Source organism: Psammomys obesus, unplaced genomic scaffold (assembly GCF_907164565.1).
Source record: "Psammomys obesus unplaced genomic scaffold, mPsaObe1.curated_primary_1811, whole genome shotgun sequence".
NCBI classification, from domain to species: Eukaryota; Metazoa; Chordata; class Mammalia; order Rodentia; family Muridae; genus Psammomys; species Psammomys obesus.
The window spans coordinates 12,967,096-12,991,350 of record NW_026585698.1 but is presented as its reverse complement, the minus strand read 5'-3'; the positions used below and the strand labels follow the sequence as shown (position 1 = coordinate 12,991,350).

At 37.2% G+C, this 24,255-nt stretch overlaps 1 protein-coding gene across 1 annotated transcript in view; it reads right to left on the bottom strand.

Moving 5' to 3' along the window:
- Pcdh15 (protocadherin related 15) overlaps positions 1-24,255 on the bottom strand; it is an 844,567-nt gene that overhangs the window by 396,363 nt on the left and 423,949 nt on the right. The gene's annotated exons all lie outside the window — the stretch shown is intronic.

The following is a 24,255-nucleotide window of genomic DNA, read 5'->3' as shown; positions in this document are numbered from 1 at the left end:
AGAAGATACTACAGAATCAGCCAACAGAGCAATTTGCAACATCTGTGAAGCACAACATCACTATGGCAAGATACTCATAAAGGTTCAAAAAGTGGAACTCACAGATTGGTTGTAACCAGCTGCTCAGCTGGAGGGAAATCAGACCTGGTGCTAGAAAGCTGGCCAGTGAGATGCTGGAGTATACAGAAGAGAATCTACTAGCGCCATGGTGCTAAACAAACATGATTCCTCACTACATTCTAAATCTTATCCTTTCATCCACAACTAAGTGTAGCTGCCTTCTGTTATCAAAAGAGACCCTCTTTACAGCCAACGGAGATCGTCACAGAAAGCTACAACTGGATCCAATGCAGGAGTCAACGTATCATAGATATTTCAGTCCCAGTGGCTACATCTACACTGTAGATCCTGCATCTGTGGCTCAGGGAGCATATTGGAAGAAGGGGCAGAAAGACTGTAAGAGCCAGAATACTAGAAAGTCTGCTGTATTAAAAAAAATAAAAAGCCTATCCTAGAAATGGCAGCATAAATAAGGCCATAACAATGTCAGGATCAATAGGTATGCCAACGTGGAAGGGGGTGGGTTTCCCTGGGTCAGACCTCTAGACATGGAACCGTGAGCGACTGGTTGCTGCTGGGAGTGGAAGAGTTGGCCCCTCCCTGAAATGAGACCCTGCGGATTGTCTGGAACAAACTGGTTGGCTGTGAAACTGTGTGCACACAGGCAATGATGAAGCTTTGAGATGAACTAAGCAGGTTGCATGTATATATCTGTGCATACATATATATGTGTGCATGTGTATACAGATGTGTGTATGCGTGTGTGCATGCATGTGTGTGTAGTGAAAATAGAGCAAGAGCCTATATCATCTTGAGAGGGGGAAATAGGACGAAGGGGAAAACAGTTCCCTGGTAGGGGCTGGAGGGAGGAAAGAGAAGAGGGAAAGCTATGTCTTTCTATTTTGATTTAAATATATATATATATATATATTTATTTAAATATATATATTTAAATACAGCAAATGTGGCATTATTTGACCTCAAGAAGAAACAGATATGATGCCAAGCTTTTTGCCACTCTGAGGATGCCTTTAGTGAAGCATGGGAAGAATTATTTGGTAGTTACAAGAAAGCTTTTGTTAGTAATTTGCCAATGAGCCCATGTTCACTGAGAAAGGCTTCCATTTGTAGTACAGATTAACCAAGAATAATACAAGATGTAAGCTTGCCTACAATGTCTCCTCTACAATGTACTTTCACCTTTTAATCCAAATGAAATTTTATACGCATGCATTTGCACACCATCATTTTTGAAGTGTATACACACTGTAGAGAGATTAAATCTAGCTAATTGACACATGTGGTAGCTCACAGGTATATAATTTCATGGTGAAAATAATTAACACTGACTTTCTGTCATTTTTTGGAACTATAGACAGCAGGCTACATGTAGGTTATAATTTATATATATACATCTATACTCCTAAATGTGATTATTACAGAGAGAAAATTCCTTAGCATTGGTCTGGGATATTTTTAATTTTTCATGAACCCAGAACAACAGCATATATAGGTAAATGGGAATAGATGAAAATAAAGCTGCAAAGCCGAAGACAACAGGTGCACATGCAAATACACACAAAGTAATGTTAAGCAGAAGGGACTAAATTGGAGACAACACAAGACCTGACTTCAAGACGTGCCCCAAACCATACTAAAACTAGCAACATAACACTAACATAAGGCCAACGTATTAACTTAGGCTAACACATAAACCAGTTTCAAATCCAGTAAGTGTTGGAACACTGGATGTTTTAGTGTGTGTATGTGTGTGTATGTGTGTATGTGTGTGCGCGCACACGTGTGCATTCCTTCCAATGAGTAAAATCAGACACTTCCTCTACAAAATACAAACCAAAGTTTTAGATGTAAAACCTAGAATGATGGATCCACTGACCCTTGCTTTTTTATATAGATCCTCTGAAACTCAACATTCTTCCTACAAATGATAAAACTGGCCTGACATACTTAGTAGGGATGGTTTGAATCTAAAGTTCAATTGCCTGTTAAAAATCACATACATCAATCCATTTGCTGATTCAATGAGGTGTCATGTTATTTCTTTCCTGATTTATATAAGATAAGAAAATTCAAACAAGATAGAAAAAACTTAAATGAATGTTCATAAGCTTAAGAACAGAAGACAACGAAGACAGAAGTAAGACTTACTCTTCTAAAATTCACTTTCAGTTGGAGACATCAAGTTACATACTTCAGAGTAAATTAATAGCAGAAACAGGCTCACAGAGAGTCCCCTAACCCATACTAGAGCACTTCAGATTAATGAGAACCTAACTGAATTATGAGAAAAGGCTAGGCCCATCACATATTAACTAGGAAAAACATTCAATGTTTAGTCTTTATTTCTAGTAAGTAAATCTTATTAGACCAGAGATTAAAATGTATGTTATAAGATAACACATAGGAGGAATATAAGATAGTATTTCCTCAACATTGTAACCACAAATGGCTTATTCAATGGGACACATGCCACATAAGTCATTAAAAAACACATTGGAGTAGTTTTAAAATAACAACTTGTGAAAATCCAAGTCACAAATTGGTGGCGACAGTTGCAATACATGTATTCAAAAAGAATTCATGTCGAGGATATATTAAAGTTCTCATAATTCAATAGAGAATGATAGACCCTACGATGGGATAGTTATCAAAAGTGTGATAACATTCATTAAATATTTAAAATATCTCTTTTCAACTAGCAACAGGAAATATTTATTAAGATTGTGAATAAAACATTACCAGCTTGACTAAAATTAGAAATCACGAAGATACCAATTTTCTCCAGAAGGTGGAGCACACTGAATGCTGTTGTTCTGCAGTAGAAACTAATTTTCCTAGTCACTTTGAAAATATTTCCTTGGGAAAATTTATGCATATCCTATAACCTGAAATCTCCTCTTTAAATTATTCCGAAGTTACCAAACAAGAACATACACATTTGTACCCTCATGCCAAGTCTAAGAGAATGGGCAGATAAGAGAAATAATTGAATGTCCATCAAGAATCAAGGGCTGGAGATACAGCACAGTGCTAGATTAGTTGCTGATAACACAAATGCCCTTCTTGAGTCCTCAGGACTGCAAGGAGTCAACTAGGTATGAGGCGAAAAACATCTGTCGCATCTCGCACAGTGTTGCTGCCGGGTCAGTGCAGACGGAACCGCAACAAAATGATGAGACTGAATGCTCTGACATAAAAAGAATGTACAATGTACAACTCAGCTCATACTAACAAAACTAGTAAAAACAAATGGTGGGTAAAGATGTTAGGCTACCGTTTGTAAGAGTGCTCTGTCCCTAGAGAGGGGATGGCATGTCAGAGCTGGCCCTGCCCCTTTCGTGCCCCTTAATTTAGATTAACACTCAAAACTTGACTTTGGAAACATCACTAAGTTAAACAATATAATTAATTGATTTATGTCGTCTTTGTTATATTTCCAAAGTATGGTTTACTATAAAGCCTTAATCTTTTAGTATCAGTATAAATACCAAAATGATTACATATGAAATGATTCGGGGTTTAGGATTTGTTTCAAAATAGCATTTCTTAATGAGGAATACAATGAAACAAGTCTTTGGGTGCTGATGGCTGAGGCTGGAGAATTGGTACTGATTATTGTCCACAAGAAGAAATTAGTAAGGAGTTGAACAGAAAACAAATAACTGTTAGTGAAAATATTTTTTGCTTAACAGGTCCTTCTTCCCTACTCGCATCAATTCAACTTTCCTTCTAGGTCCCTGACATCAAGATGAAAGATTGAAAATCAAGTATATGTAAAATATTCATCAGAGTGTGTGTCGTAGTGAATTCTGGGATTTTATATTCCTGGTATCGTGGTAGCACTGGCATTTTCTTTCATGGTGTCTCTCAAAATCTGTCAGTGCAGTTGGTCTCATTTTTGCAAGCAAACCGTGTTACAGAAACAGTGACTTTAAAGAACTTTTCAAAACAGGTGCCTCGTTTCAGCAGATTACAACAGAGACTGCAAAAAGCAATTTTGATACAAATATACAATTTACTCACAAAGGTAGAACACGCTGGAAGTGTCCACTTGCTATAAAACAAATGCAAAAAGCAGAAGGAAAAAATCAATAACACCAACTTAATAAAAATGCCACTTCAGAACTCCAAAATACAGAAATGATTCTAAGAAAAAAAGGAACCCCATGTAACCTAAGCAGTAAATTGATGTCACAGTGGGAATTATATGTAAGAACATTCTATTAAAACGGCCCAGCTTTGGATTACTGAAACTGGTAAAGAGACCTAAAACTGAGCAAGACAGCCCTGTCCAGTGGTTAAATACCAGGCATTACTGCTCAGTATCCTGTCCTAAGCATTTTTTTATTTGCTAGATTTTCTTCACAATACAATTGTAAAGACCGTCTAAGATCAGCAGCAGCTTGAAATAAATATATAGTACATGTATATATATATATATGTATATATATTATGTAAATATTTATATATCCTCCCAAAATTAACAGGTAACAATTTTACCGTGGTTTGAGTGTGAAAAGTGCTCATATGTCCATGTTTTGGTGTTGGCTAATGGCGCTTTTTGGCACCACTGTGGAACATTTAGGAAGTGGACCCTCTGGAAAAAAAGTGTAACACCGGGGTCTGGCTCTCCCTTCTTTCTGAGAGATGCGATGTGACCAGAGAGCCTCCTGTGTCTGCATCCATGCCTCTCCTCTCCCACTTGCTTACACGTTTCCAAAGACTGGAGAGATCTGAAATGTAGTGCCTCTTAATGACAAGACATGCTTCCAAATGCAGAGGGTGCTTCCGTTTTCACTAAGAGAGGAACATCATCAACAAGGCAACACGATTTAACAAAACATGAGTTTACGTCAGGCTATCAGACTAATACACAACTGGTTCCAGTCATCGATATAATTTGTCTGAGTCATGGCATCAGACAGACATTGCATGGCGATTCATCTCAAGAAAATCTGCTCAGCAGAAGACAAAATGCTGTGCATGTCAGTGTTGCCCTGGCCAAGTCAGGGATGACCCGTGTCTAATAAGATCCCCCATCTTATGATTAAGCGCTTGCATCTGGGTAACATGGATGCATGGATCTGAAACATTTGTTAGAAATTTTTTTTAACACTTCTTGGCCACAGAGTGACCAGATACTTGGCTAAATACTATTCTGTATGTGTATGTGAGCGTTTTATTTTAGTGAGATTATCATTTGGACAGTGGAGTAATAGCATGTATCAATTATCCTGCTTGGTGTGATGGGCTGCTGCCAAGCCACAGCAGCCATGAATAAAATAATGGCATGAGGGAGGGAGGAAGTACTCGCTTGTTCTGCTTGTCGCTGAGCTAGGGTGGTTTCCTGTGTGCAGAACATACATGCAGACTGTATTTTCCTTTTCAGGATAGACTGACATGCTATGAGCTTAGTGGGCTTCATATGTTCATCTTTCCCTTCAGTAATATAAATGGATGTATGTATTTATGAAACTTTTGACAAATGATCATGAATGGTAGAAATTATCATTTGCTATATGTTCAGCTACAAAATATATATAGCAAACCTTTATTGCTGTACATTTGCTATATCATAAACATCTATATCACCTTTTATTTACTAGAGGGGATGGTTGTCAGGCCAATCTTCCTCAATATAATGAAAAAGAAGTGAAAAGTTCCCATAGTCTAGATATGAACGAAGAACAACGCAACTAAAAGTAATAAGGCTCATAAATGGGGATGTTGAAGATGCTGGGTTAAAAAATACTAAGGCCAATGGTGGGAACTAGAAAATCTCATCCTGAGTGAGGTATCCTAGAAGCAGAAAGACACACATGGTATATACTCACTTGTAAGTGGATATTAGATATATAATATAGGATAAACATACTAAAACTTGTACACCCAAGGAAGCTAAACAAGAAGGAGGACCCTGGGTAAGATGATCAATCCTCACTCAGAAAGGCAAATGGGATAGACATTGGAAGAGGGAGTGAACAGGGAACAGGACAGGAGCCTACCACAGAGGGTCTCTGAAAGACTCTGTCCAGCAGTGTATCAGAGTAGATGCTGAGACTCATAGTCAAACCTTAGGCAGAGTGCAGGGAATCTTATGAAAGAAGGGGAAGATAGAAAGACCTGAAGGGGACTTGGAGCTCCACAAGGGGAATAACAGAACCAAAAAATCTGGGTCCAAGAGTCTTTCTGAGACTGATACTCCAACCAAGGACCATTCATGAAGATAACCTAGAACTCCTGCACAGATGTAGCCCATGGCAGCTCAGTATCCAAGTGGGTACCCTAGTAAGGGGAACAGGGACTGTCTCTGACACGAAACCAGTGGCTGACTCTTTGATCACCTAAGAGTGGGACGTAGCCCTACCAGGCCACAGAGGAAGACAATGCAGCCAGTCCTAATGAGACCTGATAGGCTAGAGTTAGATGGAAGTGGAAAAGGACCTCTCCTATCAGTGGACTGGGGGAAGGACATGGGAGGAGAAGAGGGAGGGAAGGTGAGGTTAAAGGAAGGAGGGTGGGATTGGGAAGGGAGGAGGGAGGAGCTACAGCTGGGATACAAAGTGAATAAATTGTAATAAATAAAAAAATAAATAAATTTTAAAAATACTAAGGATGTGTAAATAATTAGACTCCAGGTAATAATGGTGGGTACATGTTCTAGTTGTTAATGATGAGCCATGCAGACCTAAGGAGTCACTAATACAGGAACCGCCTAGGGATGTACAAAGACTTTACAACTCTTTAAAAATAGCATTTATGTATAAATCGTTCTGATAAAAGTATGAGAATAAAGCATTTTCATCGGAACAAAGTCTAATATTACCATATTAGTAGAAAATTATACTTCCCCAAATAATAAAGCTTTACGTTAATTTAATTTTAGAAAGATCGTACACAGCAAGCCACAACTCTTTATCATTAAGCTGAACAAGCTGTCTTTGAAGGTGAGAGAAAAGGAGTAAAAGAAAGAAGAGAAATATTTCTAGACTCTCTCTCTTTCTGTGTGTGTGTGTGTGGGGGGGGGTGTTTAACCTAACTTCAGTAGCTGGTTCCTGCAGGTGGATAGAATCATTAAAACATTCTAACTATTATTCTAGCGCCTAACTCTAACTGACATGGCTATGACTATGACTCACCACAAAATATAAACTTACTTAAAACACTATGAAAATAATTGTGTAATTATTTTTATGGTTTGGTTGTGTGGTTCTCCAATGTCAAATTGCTACATGACAAGGTGTCGCAATGCCTCATGTTAGGACTGTATATATTCTCTCACCCTGCTGGCTGCTTGTTAGATACCTTAGACACCCTTTGTGGTCTAAGGCAGTTCTTATTCATCCAAGGTGGCTTGAGGAAGCCAAAATGTTAAACATTTTCCAAGGAGGGATTAAAAAAGCAGCTCAAGGATTTTAGAGCCTCTTTAAAAAGTGTATATCATATGAACTCAATAACAATTAGCAATTAAAGGAGCCACAAATTTGAAAGAGAGAGGGGTATATGGCAGGCTTTGGAAGCGACAAAAGAGAATGGAGGATGTTGTAATTGTACAATAATATCAAAAAAGAAAAAAGAAAAAGAAGACAGGGATGGGGAAAAAGAAGGAATATCACACAACTACTGATGTAGGAGCTAGTGTCAAAGGATGTGATCAGTCGTCATAACGCGAACGATCATAGCTGCACGTAAGGTTCAACAAGACATCCAGCTGAGCAAATGCATGTCCCAATTCAAAGATGAAAAGCTTACAATCAAATTCCAAGGACTATGCAGTGCTCATCTTCATGGCTATTTCATTACTGTAGAGCCCTCCTCCTGACAGTATGGCATTCTATAGAAAAGGCTATTAAAATTGTAAAACACATAATTACACACATAACTCTTGTGTCTGTTAAACTGATTCTTATAGCCAACTCCTTGATACTGTGCCATCATCTCCCAATAATCTACTCTGTACCCTACAGTCAACTTGTCATGAATAATTCACTTTAGTTGCCACAATGATGCATTAAAGGGAGAATCCTGGTTATTAACCTGGTAAAGTTGGAAAAGAATGAAAAAAAAAATGTGTTCATTTTTTAAGTGAAAAGCTACATAGAATGAATATCTGCAAACACAATGGTATAAATTATAAATGTCTTAGTATTAAATAGGTTTCAACTGTTTTCATCCTATTTGATTATTATGCTGTGCTAACCAGTTTTCTTTGGTTAAGAAATAGTATTATTGGGAATATAATAAAAGTTTTGGGAATCTAGAATATTCTAAAATGAATATGGTAGTAATAAAGTAAAATAATGATTTTATGTTAAAGTTTTGCGGTGAGACATTCGTACATACTTAACTTTGATAACTGCAGTTTGGGAAGTGTGTTTGTGTAAAGGTAGAAAATTCTGGATGTAGGAGAGTGTTTTCTGCATTCACCCCCTAACCATTAGTGGTATTCACTGTCAGGTCCCTGTTTCCTAATTTGCAGTAACCACCTCAAAATGCTTCATTCACTTTTCTAATGAAATGACCCAAGTCTCTTTGAGAGTAACCTGCTTTCTATGTTTACAGACAGGAAGCATTTCTCCTGAAACTGGAGCCAATGTTATGACTATTCCAACCACTCTTTTCTTATAATACTTTAGTTAGAAATATTAAGTAGGTCATTTCACAGAAAAAAAAATTAAAATTTGTTTGCCACCAGTGAATTTCAGTGTCAGTAATTGGTAGAATTATATTGCTATTATAAACATACCATTTTGCTCAGTATCAGAAGAGGCGAGGCTGCTAAAATGGTAAGCCGTCTACAGCAGTTCTAGTAGAAAATATTTGGAAGTAATATTCAAAATCGCTCTGCTGGTCTTTTAAGGTGTTAACTAAGGCATAATTCGTGGTGAGTTTGTGATGTCAACATTTGTGGTAAAATTTGTTTATTCAGGAAACCTAAGGTTATTTTAGCATGTCATATTGACTTCTTTAAAATGCCACTTCTTAAGTGGCATTTGAGATGTAGAGTTATGGAACAGCCTTTAAAGTTTTGTGTTATTAAGAACAGAAAGCAATAGAAACTGATCAGACACAAATTTTTAAGATGTCTATGAACCTCCTTTGGTAGTTTGTATTGAGCTTCACAGTGCATGTGTGGAAATTTTCCACAGAGGAGACAGACATTTGGCCAAAGGGGAGTCATGTCAATGTTGCCTCATCAATATGGTCTCAGGTTTTCTAGGACATGAGAAGTAAAGTAAATACTCTCCAGTGGCATAAAATGAGTAAATGCACAGTCACCACAATCACACCATTCCTGATGTTAAAAAAAAAAAATGTATCTATTTTGTTGTCATTTCTGTTCATAATCATGCAACATATTTGTTTCTTTAAAAATTTGTCATGCACGAACACCTTTCCAAACTATGAAGAATAGCCCTTCCAATTGTACACTTATTGGGTAGAAATCATGCAAGACATATGCTAAAAATCTGTGTTTTTATTAATTTCTGTTCTCAACTCAGTGTGTGTATTGCTTTACTCTGATGGTGTAATCTGGGAATGGTATAATTCCATTTTTTAAATAAAGAATTTTGACCACATAGAATAAAACAAAACTACATTTGAAAACGAAAATGCAGTGAATTATAAACAACCTTATCGTTATTGAATACCAGGAATGGGTGCAATTGCAGCTCCTACGGAAAGTCTATATCAGACTTGGTATACAAACTTTTGGTAGATGTATTTAAGTATAAACAAAAAGAACTATTGACTCATAGATGACCCACCTACCTGATTAGTTTTATAGACAAAAAGAACATCTCCAAAGCATTTGGACAAATGCACTCAAAATCAATTTATAAACATTTCGGTGATTCCCTAAACTCATTGAGAATTCCCTAACCTCAGTGAAATTTGTGATTGTGTTTACTGTTGCAGGATATTTTTTTTTTTGAGTTTTATTTTTTTCTTATCAGTTACATTTTATTAACTCTGTATCCTAGCCATGTTCCGCTCCCTCATTCCCTCCCAGTCTCTCCCTCCCTCCCTCATCTCCACCGTGCCCCATTCCAAGTCCACTAATAGGGGGGACCTCCTCCCCATTCATCTGATCCTGTTTTATCAGGTATCTTCAGGACTGGCTGCAAAGCTCTCCTCTGTGGCCTAACAGGACTGCTCCTCCCTTGGGGGGTGGGGAGGCCAAAGAGCCAGTCATTGAGTTCCTGTTAGAAATAGTCCTTGTTCCCCTCACTATGGGAAACCAATTGGTTACTGAGCTACCACAGGCTACATCTGAGCTGAGGTTCTAGGTTATATCCATATCTGTTGCAGGATATTTGATCACACTGTAAAACCTGAGATTGTCTTGTTTCCTGGAAAAAAATTGTTTCTATTGTGGTATGTCTCATCTCTAAAATAAATCTTTAAACCAAGAGCTTTCTGCTTAAGTATGATGAGCAGGATTAAATAAAGTCAACCAAAGGTTAAGAGGTGGAACAAGCAATCAGTTGACAGAGAGTAAATATAGGAAAAAACTACAGAGTTAAGAGGAAGTCGGGAGGATGGCTAGAGAGATGCTCAGAAAGTAGACGGGAGGAGGGACATTTAAGTTTGAGTGGTTCTGAGACAACAGGGAGAAAGTGCATTCTTTTTTTTTTCTCCCCCCACCACCAAGGGACTGAGGAGGAAGGTCAGCTGGGCACTTTTTCTGCCTCTAAGAGCTAGCAGGCTTTCACCCCAGCATCTGGCTTCTGAGTCTTTATTGGTAAAAAAATCTAATGATTGAAATTTTACTAAAACCAACAATTTACCTTTAAATTAAAAGAATGATCATAATCTAATTAGAAAATAATGCAACTGAAATTCCATTTCAGTAAGCACTATGGTTAGTAGCTCCCAGTTAATAAACTCCCAAATAAAACGTCACACAGTTGGCTTAAGGTACCGAGTCACTCTTGCTTAGGTGAAGTCTATGCATCTCAGAGAACTTCTATACACTTGTAATGGCCATTCCAAAGCCATGAAGCTTTTTTATGGACATATCATTTCCTAAAAGTTCCTTATCCATTTGTTGTTGGATTACAAAATTACTTTTAAAACAGTAAACTTTCCTCAAACTTGATAAATTCACTTTACTAATAATTCATGTGCAGATCTGTTCATTTTCTGAACCATCTGCACATTTAGTGTGAATAGTGACTTTTATTTGTAAGTATATGGCGAGTTTGTCTTCTGTTTTCATTGTTTCAAGCTCAAATATAAGGTGTTTATGATGTATTTTGTATGATTTCAGTCATTTGGGATGTGTTTATAGATCTATAGATACCAGCATTTGCTAAAATCTTTATATCCTTAAAAATTGTGAGTCCTGTGCTTGCTAAATAAAATACTTTTTATGAATCTACTAGAGTAATTTTGCTAAGTTCTTTGCCTAAATCTTCAATTTCTTTATGCGTTGCTTTCCCATCTTTTTAATCCATTGCAAAGAAAATTTACAAACTCACTTCCATATTTTCTTTAACAAAATATAACAAATTTAGTGTCTTAAATAGAATTTGTTTTCTTTTTCACAGTTATGCTAGCTAGGCTGACGGCTTGCAAAAAGCTGAAAGCCTGAAATGCTTACTGAAAGCTAAAATGCACAATTTCAAGATTTTTTCCAAAGACTCTGGGAAAGAATACACTCCTAAACTCAGCTTTGCCTCAATTAGTTGGTTAATTTTGCCCTGGACTGAGGAAGGGGATTCCTTAGTTCTCCCTGCTTGGGTTTCTAATCTGTAATCAGACTGTATCTCCACTGGAGCTTCTGATATGTCAGTATCTACAGGGTGAATCAAGATTTTTTATTCCCTCTCTTTCCTCCTTCATTCCCTCCCTCCTTCCTTCCTCTTCTTTCTTTCTTTCTTTCTTTCTTTCTTTCTTTCTTTCTTTCTTTCCTTCTTTCTTTCTCTTTCCTTCTTCCCTTCCTTTGTTCATTCTTTCTTTTGTTTTTTCATTTTTGGTTTCTCTGTGTAGCCCTGGCTGTCCTGGAACTTCCTCTGTAGACCACTCTGGCCTCAAACTCAGAGATCTGCTTGCCTTTGCCTCCTGAGGGCTGAGATTAAAGGTGTTTGCCACCTCTGCCTGGCATTCCATTTTTTCTTAATCTCCCCTTGCTTCTCTTTTGTCTTCTTCCTCTACCTTTTACTGACTCCAGACTGTGAAGCACTTCTTATTTTACCTAAATAAAAGTACACACACATATTTGGAGTTCAAAGTAGCAAGTTTTTGTGTATATGTATATGAATATTTGTATATATATATGTGTGTGTGTGTGTGTGTGTGTGTGTGTGTGTGTGTGCAATGTTTAATGTCATGGTAATTAGACCCACTGTCTATTTAAGAACTTGCCACTTCCTTGAGGAAGGAAACTTTGAGGTCTTCTATTTTTTAATAATAAGTTGTTATGAACTTTTGTCATTTACAGTGTTGCCCAACAGAGTACATTTCTAGCTCCTTCCCCCCCCTCCATCTTTATAGATATAATAATGAGGATTCTAGTCTTCATTTTCATGGATACCATCTTCCATTTATAAAGGAAGGGTTCGTTGTGTGTCTCTTTCTATGGCTAGCTTATTTATTTTACTCACTACCCCCCCCAAAAAAAAACCTGGCTATTTTGTTATAAGTTACAGGGCTTCATTATTTATGACTGAATAGTACTGGTCTTGAATGAAATCCATCCATTGTTTTCCCACTCGCGCATGGGCAATACATCAACTGACTTCACACTACAGTGGGTTTGTCAGAGTAAACACCGGAGGCTAGGGATCTCTGTGATCCAGTGTTCATTTTTGTTTGTTACAAAACTCAAATCTTCAACAGCTGAATCCTGCCATCACTCCTCCTATTTTCACTTGTTTTGGAGGTTTTCCTTGCTGAGTTTCATGACAGATTCGCTAATTTTCATTCCCTCAGATAGTGCACCCATTCTCCCCTCCCCACCTCTTGATCACCATGTAATTTTTCATCCTTTTTTATAACAGCCATTATAGTCAACATATAATATCTCACTGTGATTTTTATATAGGTTACTGAGAATTAGTAAACCTAACATTTTTTTCACATACTTATTGGTCACATTTGTACCTTTCTTGGGAAATATCTATTGATACTTTCCCCAAGTTTCAGCATTTTATTGTCATCAGAATGACTTGGCATTGAATTTTCTGAGCCTTTCTTAGATTCTGCAACATAATTTCTTGATAGGTGTTTCCACCCCTTTTTAAATTTAAAATTATTTTCCATATACCATAGCCTAATCACAGTTTCTCCACCCTCACCTCATCCCTTGACACACTGAACGCCACACCTTTTATTTCTCTCATTCTTTAGTAAGCAAGCAAACCAGCAAAATTAAAAACAAAAACAAAGAGAAAAAACTCACAAGAAACACCTAGACACATAAGCAAAAACCCCATAAAAACATAAGTTTGGAAACCATAATATAGAAACAAAACTAGATTGTCTTCTTTTGTACTTTTAAAATTCGAGTTTCCATAATCCATATTTTTTAATTTTCTTTTCTTTCAACTATTTATATTTGGCTTCATATTTAAATATCTATACCCACTGGTACAAATTTACTTACTTGTTAAGTGTGTATATCTTGATATGCTATTTTGTTTTTTTTTTCTTGCCTAAGAGTGATTATTTGTTTATATGATATAGGTAACAAATTATATAAAACTTTACATGATTTGTTATTTCATTTACCTTCTAGGCAATCAAGGCCCACATTGTTTGATAGGTTTATAATTATAATGCTTCTTACTTTATCTCATATATTCACTAGGAAATATATATATATATATATATATATATATATATATATATATATGTATATATACATATGGTCATGAAAATCAATGTTTTATTCTATGAATATTTATATTTATTCATGTACACTTATATTTTTCTTGTTTTTACTCACTAGTGTCTCTCATTAGGAACAGGACATTTTTTGCATATTTTATGACTGGAGACAGAGGTGAGCCGTCATCATCCCGAAGAGCACACAGTGCATAGGATGTCAAGATGCTAAGACACTAGCATAGAAGTGGGTACTACACTACTTAGGTATGGGAAACACAATCAGCTTGTACTTTCATGTGTGATCTTTCAGTTGCACAGAAAAACATATTTAGATATTTGTAAGCATTTGTAAGAAAAAAAAATTATACTCATTTCTACAAAGCCGCTCTCTGCAGGCCTCACACCAGCTGTTCAGACTGTGTTTCTGATCACAGCGTTAGCATGACAGCACTTGGTGGGCAGGGCTACTGTGACGCAGAGAAAAGGGATGTTATTTTTATGTGCACGTTCTTTTATAATGTTCCCGCCACTGAATTTGTCCTCCGAGTTTCCCTACAGAACAAGCTGTTTCGGGTGTCAGTATGTTAGACGGGGGAAATGCTTTTAGTCTGAGCGTGAAACTTAGATTCTCTAAACACGTGCCTTACAATAGAGACAGTCCTGAGTTCGGACTCCCCTGCTTGCCGGTGGTGAGTGTGAAGTGTGTACTGTTATTATTTACTAGTCATAGTTTTCATTCCCCGGGTGCAACAGTTTGCACAAAAGCGTGAGGGCTATTCTTTCAGGAACTCTCTAATTTATTCCACACAATTAGAAGTGTCGCGTGGCTAGACTGACCTGTCATCCTTACGTCTCTGACTCCCAAGGGCTTTAGTATGAGTTCCTCATTTTTTCATCTCAGGAAGCTCGGGTTGATTTTAGAATAACTTTGACATTTCTTTTTGTTTCGAAATCGAAACAAATATCATTGTTTTTTTTTGTTTTTTTTTGTTTTTTTTTTTCCCCTCTAGCCCTTCTGATTAACCCTTCCACCCCCTTTACTGTCTCTCACATTCATAGCTTCTGGCCTCCTTTTCTTTGCTTGTTGTCTTATCATAAATATATCAATATAGTCTGCCCAATCCATAGACTATCACCTGTATGTATATGATTTCAAAGCTAAACACCTTCTACGTGATAACCAATTAGGGCCTCATCCATGGGGGAGAGTGTTATCTCTCTTTTGCAGCATTTCTTAGTTGCCTGTAGTTCTTTGTGTAGGGTTGGGGTCCAACAGATTTTTCCCCTTCTGAGTGAGCATGGCGGCTGATATTATCTTTACTATCTGATATTATCAGATAGTAAATTGTTGAGATTTCATGGTTTCGATTCCCTGACATTTTTTCAGACATGCAGTTTCACAGCAGATGTCCTGCTGCTGTGGGTCTTACAATCTTGTTTGCAGCATCCATCTTAGCACTGTGTGATATTTAACTTTTTAAAAAAAATAAATTACTAAAATGTTGCATGCATTTAATGTACTTATTTGTTTGCTATCTGTTAATTCAAAAGCACTTCTGGAGTGAGATATATGCGAGTATATTTTGGAAGGTAAAAAAATATGAAAAAAATATTAAGGTATGGAATATATGTATTTTTAAAGACATTATTGTTGGCAAAGATTTGTTTTCTAAACTAGCTTATGAGTGAACTGTAATTTTACTCTCCAATTTATTTTTCAAACCAGTCAATATAATAACCTAGTGATAGAGTTGTCCAAAATTAGTCGAGTCGCTTTAGATACTGCTCGAATCTCAGTCTTCTCATCCTGAGGGAAAACAGGGACTAACCAGGGCCTGAAGTAGAAAAACTTTTCTCTACTAATCTATGAGTGTGGCTTTGTACCTGTCTTGCATTGGATTTAAGTGTCAAATAATATCATACCAACGATTTGTTAAATCCTGAGTGACTTTTTAAATGTAGATTTTAAGGGCAAGTAAATATCCGGTACATTATACTCTTGGGCAGAGAAAAAATTCTTTTAATTTTATGAGTAACATTGTAGATGGAATTTTGTGTACATATGTGCACATATGAATACACACACACACACACACACACACACATATATATATATATATATATATAGAGAGAGAGAGAGAGAGAGAGAGTCATGTATGGTACATGCACAAATACACAAGCACATACATACATACATACTCACATATATACACACATACACACACATATATGTTTATATATGTAATTTTGGCTCATTAAACCAAGAAGTATCACCACAGAACTACTCAAATAACTAAAAGACGGTAACAGGAGAATTTCTCTATTTGCTATCATTGCAAGCGTGAGCAAACCTTTGATTTTAAAAACGCAAATGTCAATCAGAAATAGCATGTGAAAAGTCAAGATGTGTGGATGTGACCATCAAGTACACACTCTATACAACCGTATAAAGAGTCAGTGGCTCAAGCTCACCTCAGCTGTCTGTCACACACAGAGGACTGAAAAACTCTGCACAGGTGATTAGGTTGTTCAAAAGATGGGGTAAAAACGTCCACATGTTCCTACTTTACATCACTCAGTTATTCAGGTGCTGTGTGAGTTTAGGGTCTGGAGAAGTCAATAATCAATAAATATGGGTGATCTGGGAGAGATCATGATTTCTGGAGAGAAGGTCCTGAGCTAAGCTTTCGAAGACAAAGGATGGAAAGCTCACAGGACAGAACACAAGCCCAGCAAATGCCTGTGGGACAGGAGAAAGTCCATTTGAACAAGGTGAGGCACCCTCAGTGGAAACATGAAGTGAGATCATTGACAAATGGTGAGGCGGAAAAGGCCTTGAAGAGACTCTCAAGGAGCTGGCCTCTTCCCTGATGATAATGTGAAATGATGCAGCCTTTGAGCAGCAGAGTGATGTGAGGAAAATGGCATTTGAGAAGAATTATTCTTCAACAAGACAGCTAAAGGATCAGGGGAGAGTAATCAGGAAATACAGAATGCTTTAAAAATCAAATTAAGAGCATCTTAAGTTTCAGTAAGAGAAATGACAGAGAAGGAAGAAAATTAATGTGAACTAAAAACAGATTTTTTTTTTTTGCCTAAGCTAAATCATTGTCTAAGATAATTTGCCTATCATTTTCTATCAATCAAGTTAGCAATCAAATGGGACAAACTCTAATTCAGATGTTGTACTTTGGATATTGAAAAAGAAAACGTTTTAGATGAACTTTACGCCAGAGGCTTGGGAACTAGTCAGCATTTTTGGTTACTGCACCATCTGATGGGATCATCTCAGAGAGAGAGCTCACCACCAGCAAAACATATTTTAACTGATTTCAGAAGTGGCTGAAAGTATGAATTTTGTGTTTATATCCAAAGTATACTGATGGCTTCCTATAAAGTGTGTATATATTTTAAAGAAAAAGAAATTGGAGGTAAGAAGAAGCTCATATCTTGAGTGTAATTTTTTATAGCAACTTAATTTAATTTCGTTTGTGTTTATATTTTTGCATTGGAAGTAATATTATAGTTACTTTGCAAATGTTTTTTAACTTAATGTATAACATCAAGTTAATAGATCAACCATTACTTAAAAAAATCAAAGGTATATTTGGTTAAAGTAAAAAATAAGACAATAAAGACTAATTTTTTTTTTCTTTTTAGTTACATTTTGTTAACTCTGTGTCCCAGCTGTATCCCGCTCCCTCATTCCCTCCCCAACCCCACACTCCCTCCCTGGTCTCCTCCCTGCCCCTTTCCAAGTCCCCTGATAGGGGAGGACCTCCTCCCCTTTCATCTGACCCTGTTTTATCAGGTATCTTCAGGGCTGGCTGCAAAGTCCTCCTCTGTGGCCTAACAGACTGCTCCTCCCCTGGGGTGGGGGTCAAACAGCCTGCCCTTGAGATCCTATTAGAAATAGTCCGTGTTCCCCTTACTTTGGAAAACTACTTGGTTACTAAGACTAATTTTTTTAAAAAAGCAATAATATAACTTTTTCTTTTTATTATTATTATCATTTATTACAATTTATTCACTTTGTATCCCAGCTGTGGCTTCCTCCCTCATCTCCTTCCAATCCCACCCTCCTTCCCTCTTCTCTCTCTATGCTTCTTCCCTAGTCCACTGACAGTTGAGGTCCTCCTCCTCTTCCATCTAACCCTAGCTTATCAGGTCTCATCAGGACTGGTTGCTTGTCTTCCTCTGTGGCCTGGCAAGGCTGCTCCCCACTCAAGGGGAAGTGAGCAAAGAGCCAGCCACTGAGTTCAGGCCAGAGAAAGCCCCTGATCCCCTTACTAGGGACCCCACTTGGAGACAGTGTCTATGGGCTACTTCTGAGCCAGCGATTTAGGTCTTCTCCATGCATTGTCCTTGGTTGGGATATCATTCTCTTCAGGGCCCCCAGTGTTCAGTTTCTTTCTAGGTCCCCCTTCTTTCCTAAGATTCCCTGCACTCTGCCCAAAGTTTGGCTCTGAGTCTCAGCCTCTGTTTTGACTATGAGTCTCAGACTCTACTTTGCTCAGTAGAGTCTTTCAGAGGCCCTCTGAGGTAGGCTCCTGTCCTGTTCCCTGTCTTACCCTGCTGCTGATGTCTTATCGCAAGTGTCCTTTTGAATGAGGATTGAGCATCTTCCTTAGGGCCTTCCTTGTTGTTGAGCTTCTTTAGGACTATAGATTTTAGTACGTTTATCCTATATTACATGTCTAATATCCACGTCTGAGTGAGTATATATTATGAGTGTCTTTCTGCTTCTGGGATAGCTCACTCAGGATGATGTTTTCTAGATCCCTGCATTTGCCTGCAAATTTCATGATTCCCTTGTTTTTAATTGCTGAGTAGTATTCCATTGTGTAAATGTACCACAATTTCTGTATCCATTCTTCAGTTGAGGAACATCTGGGTTGTTTCCAGACTATTACTAATAAAGCTGCTATGAACATGATTGAGAAAATGTCCTTGTTGTATACTTGAGCATCTTTTCGATATATGCCTAGGAGTGGTATAGCGGGATCTTGAGGTAGTATTATTCCAAATTGTCTGAGAAAGTGCCAGATTGATTTCCAAAGTGGTTGCACAAGTTTACATTCCCACCAGCAATGGAAGAGGGGTTCCCTTTCTCCACAACCTCTCCAGCATGTGTTATCACTTGCGTTTTTGATCATTGCTATTCTGATGGGTTAAGGTGAAATCTCAGGAATGCTTTGATTTACATTTCCTTGATGAATAAGAACATTGAACATATTTTTATGTGGTTCTCTGACATTTGATATTCCTCTATTGAGAATTTTCTGTTTAGCTCTGTACCCCATTTTTTAATTGGATTACTTGGTTTGTTGGTATTTAACTTCTTAAGTTCTTTATATATTTTGAATATTAGCCCTCTGTCAGATATCGGGTTGGAGAAAATCCTTTACCAATCTGAAGGCTGTTGTTTTGATCTGTTGAGAGTGTCCTTTGCTTTACAGAAGCTTTTCAGTTTCCTGAGGTCCCATTTATTGATTGTTGATCTTAGAGCCTGTGCTGTTGGTGTTCTTTCCATGCTAATGATTTCAAGGTTCTTCCCCACTTTTTCTTCTAACAGATTTAGTGTGTCTGCTTTTATCTTGAGGTCTTTGATCCACTTGGACTTTAGTTTTGTGCACATGATAAATATGGATCTATTTGTGTTTTTCTACATGTAGACATCCAGTTGGACCAGCACCATTTGTTGAAGATGCTATCTATTTTCCATTATATTGCTTTGGTTTTTTTGTCAAAAATCAAGTATCTGTAGGTGTATGGGTTTATTTCTGGGTCTTCTATTTGATTCTATTGTTCCACCATTCTGTTTCTATGCCAGTACCATGCATTTTTTATTATTATTGATGTGTAATGTAGCTTGAGATAGGGATGGAAATACCATCACAGGATCTGTACAGGCTTGTTTTAGCAATTCTAATTTTTTGTTGTTGTTTTTCCATATGAAATTGAGAATTTTCTTTCAAGTTTTGTAAAGAATTATGTTGGTATTTTGATGGGAACTGCATTGAATTTACAGATTGCTTTTGGTAGGATGGCCATTTTCACTATGTCAAACCTACCTATTTGTAAACATGGGAACTCTTTCCATCTTCTGATATCTTCTTCAATTTCTTTTTTCAGAGTTTTTTTTTTTTAATACAGGTCTTTCACTTGCTTGGTTAGAGGAGTCACACCATGGTACTTTATGTTATTTGTGGCTATTGTGAAGAGTGTTGTTTCCCTAATTTCTTTCTCAGTCCTTTTGACTTTTGTATACAGGAGAACTACTGATTTCCGAATTAATTTGTATCTAGCCACTTTATGGAAGGCATTTATCAGCTGAAGGAATTCTTAGGTAGAACTTTTGGGGTCACTCAGGTACACTATCATATCATCTGTGAATAGTGATACTTTGAGTTTTTCCTTTTCAATTTGTATTCCCTTGATCTCCTTTAGTTGTCTTACTGCTCTACCAAGGACTTCAAGTACTAGGTTGAAAAGATATGGAGAGAGTGGGCAGCCTTGCCTTGTTCCTGATTTCAGTGGGATTTATTTAAGTTTCTCTCTGTTTAGCTTGATGTTGGCTATAGGCTTGCTGTATATTGCCTTTACTATGTTTAGGTATATGCCTTGTTTCCCTGATTTCTCCAAAACTTTAAACATGAATAGGTATTGGATTTTTGTCAAATATTTTTTGGCATCTAAGGAGATTATCCTGTGTTTTTTTCCCCTTCTGTTTGTTTATGTGGTAGATTACATTGATGGATTTCCATATACTGAACTACCCCTGCATACCTGGGATGAAGCCTACTTGCTCATGGTAGATGATATCTTTTATGTGATCTTAGATTCAGTTTGTGAGTATTTTATTGAGTATTTTTGCATCAATGTTCGTAAGAGAGATAGGTCTGAAGTTCTCCTTTTTTGTTGGGTCTTTGTGTGTTTTAGGTATCAAGGTTACTGTGGCCTCATAGATATCACGCAGACACTAAGAGTCCACAGATGCCAACCCAGACTGCTATACCCAGCAAAACTTTCACTCAACATAGATGGAGAAAACAAAATATTCCATGGCATAATTACACTTAAACAATATAAACACCACAACCCACCCCTACAGAAGATACTGGTAGGAAATCTCCAATCTAATTAAATCAACTACATCCAAGAAAAAATAGGACATAGATAATCTCACAAAAAAAAAGAAAATAAGCACACAAGCACACTATCACCACCAACTACACAATAAAAGGAACCAACATTCATTGGTTACTATTATCTATCAATATCAATGGACTCAACTCTCCAATATAAACACAGACTAAGAGAATGGCTGCAGAAACAGGATCCAGCATTGTGCTGCATCCAAGTAAAACACCTTTGCAACAATGTCAGACACTACCTCAGAGTAAAGGGCTGGAAAAAGGTTTTTCAAGCCAACAGACCCAGAAAACAAGCTGGAGTAGATATCCTAGTATCTAATAGAATAGACTTTCAACCAAAATTAATAAAAAAAGATGCAGAGTGACACTTCATTTTCATCAAAGGAAAAATCCACCATGAGAATATCATAATCCTGAACATCTGTGCCCCAAATATAAGAGCACCTGCATTTGTAAATGAAACATTATTAAAGCTCAAATCACATATCGATCCCAACACCTTAATAGTGGGAGACTTCAACACTCCACTCTCATCAAGGGACAGATCATCTTGACAGAAGCTATATAAGGAAATAATGACACTTACAGAGATCCTAAATCAAATGGGCCTAATAGATGTCTACACTACCTTTCAACCAAACTCAAAATAGTTTGAGTTTTTCTCAACACCCCATGGAACCTTCTCCAAAATTGACCATATATTTGGACACAAAGCAAACCTCAACAGATACAAGAAGATTGAAATAATTTCTTGTATGCTATCAGACCACCATAGCCCAAAACTAGACCTTAACAACAACAGAAATAACAAAAAGCCTACACATGCATAGAAACCAAACAACTCTCTACTCAATGTCAGCTGGATCAGGGAAGAAATAAAAAATAAATAAATAAATTACAGACTTCCTAAAGTCCAATGAAAATGAAGGCACAACTTACCGAAACTTATGGGACACAGTGCTAAGAGGAAATCAGTGCCTCTGGAAAGAAGTTTGAGACATCTCATACAAGCAACTTAATGGCACACCTAAAAGCCCTAGGAAAAAAAGAAGCAGACACAACCAAGAGGAATAGACACAGTTGGAAACAATCAAACTCAAGGCTGAAACAATAAACTAGAAACAATGAAAGCAATTCAAAGAATCAATGAAACCAAGAGCTGGTTCTTTGAGAAAATCAACAAGATAGACAAACCATTAGCCAAACTAACTAAAAGGTAGAGCGAAACTATCCAAATCATCAAAATCAGAAACAAAAGCAGGCAAATAATGACAGACACTGAGGAAATTCAAAGAATCATTAGGTCTTACTTCAAAAGCCTATATGCCACAAAATTTGAAAATCAAAATGAAATGGACAATTTTCTTGATAGATTCCATTTACTAAAGCTAAACCAAGATCAGGTGATTGGATTTAACAGTCCTGTATCCCCCAAGGAAATAGAAGCAGTCATCAAAATCTCCCTGCCAAAAAAAGCCCAGGGCCTGATGGTTTCTGCACAGAATTCTACCAGACCTTCAAAAAGAGCTAACACCGGTACTCTTCAAACTATTCCACAAAAAACAAACAAACAAACAAAAAAAAAAAACCAGAAGGAATAATATCACTGTTACGATATTTCTATAATATCTTCATCACCATTTCCATATAAGAATTTATATATAAAAATAAAATAAAAAGAATATGGTTGTGGTTTCTGTTTGAAGCTTCTGGGTACCATATAATTGACTTTTAAAATGTAACAGGCTAGCACTATTTCCAATTTTCTGAGAAAGCACCAGATTGATTTCCAGAGTGGTTACAAAAGTTTGCATTTCCTTCAGCAATGGAAGAGGGTTTACCTTTCTCCATCTCCTCTACAGCATGTGTTATCACTTGAGTTTTTGATCGTAGCCATACTGATGAGTTTGAGGTAGAATCTCAGAGTCGTTTTGATTTGCATTTCCCGGATGACTAAGGACATTGAGCATTATTTTAAGTTTTCCTCCACCATTTGGATATTCCTCTGTTGAGAAGTCTCTGATTACCTCCAAACCCCATTTGTTTTGTTGGTGTTTAATATCTTGAGTTCTTTATCCCAGAGTCAGAGAGATATGCATGGTATATACTCACTTATAAGTGGATATTACACATATTATATAAGATAAACATACTAAAATCTACAGATTTAAAGAAGGTAAATGACAAGGAGAACCCTTAGGGAAAATGCTCAACTGTCATTCAGAAGGGAAAACAAGATAGACACCAGAAGCAGTAGAAGAGATGGAACAGGATGGGAGCCTACCACAGATGTCCTCTAAAAGACTCCAACCAGCAGGGACTGAAACAGATGCACAGACTCACAGCTAAACTTTGAACAGAGATCAGGAAGTCTTATGGAAGAAGAGTGGGGGCATAAAAGGACCCAGAGCCACACAAGGAGACCAACAAAGCCAAAAATGTAGGGCCCAGGGAAAACTGCAGAGACTGATGCATCAACCAGAGAACAAACATAGAAAGAACCCAGACCCCCAGCTCAGGTGTAGCCCATGGACATTTCAGTCTCTATGTGGGTTCCCTAGTAAGAGGAGAAGAGTCTCTGACATGAACTCGATTGCCTGCCACGACTTGATCTCCTGTCCCTGGTGGGGCGACCCAGGCAGCCCACAGAGGAAGAGGATCCAGGCAGTCCCGATGGGACCTGCTAGGCTAGGGTCAGACAGTAGGAGACAAAGACTTCCCCTATCAATGAACTATGGAAGAGGGATAGAGGAGGAAGAGGAAAGGAGGGTGGGACCCAGAGAAGATGAAGGAGAGGACTACAGCAGGATACAACGTGAATAAATTGTAAATAATTAATAATAATAGTAATGATGATAATAATAATAATACTTAACAGGATAGTACTTGGTTCTCTCTTGTAATTTGATACTAGAGAAGGTGAGGTAGAAGGACCACCATGAGTTTGGAATTTGAGGCTAGAGTAAATTGTCCTATGGAGTGACAATGTCTTAAAACAAAAAAAAAAAAGAAAGAAAATCATAATACTAATTACAATAAATATTAACCAATAACTGTAAATAAACCATCTCACAAAATAACTTCTTCCACTATCTAGTGAAATTATTTCATAAACATGAAGGCATTTTTGCACACTTTCCAATAAATAAACATCAGTAGCGTGCCTTGAATTCTCTCAATA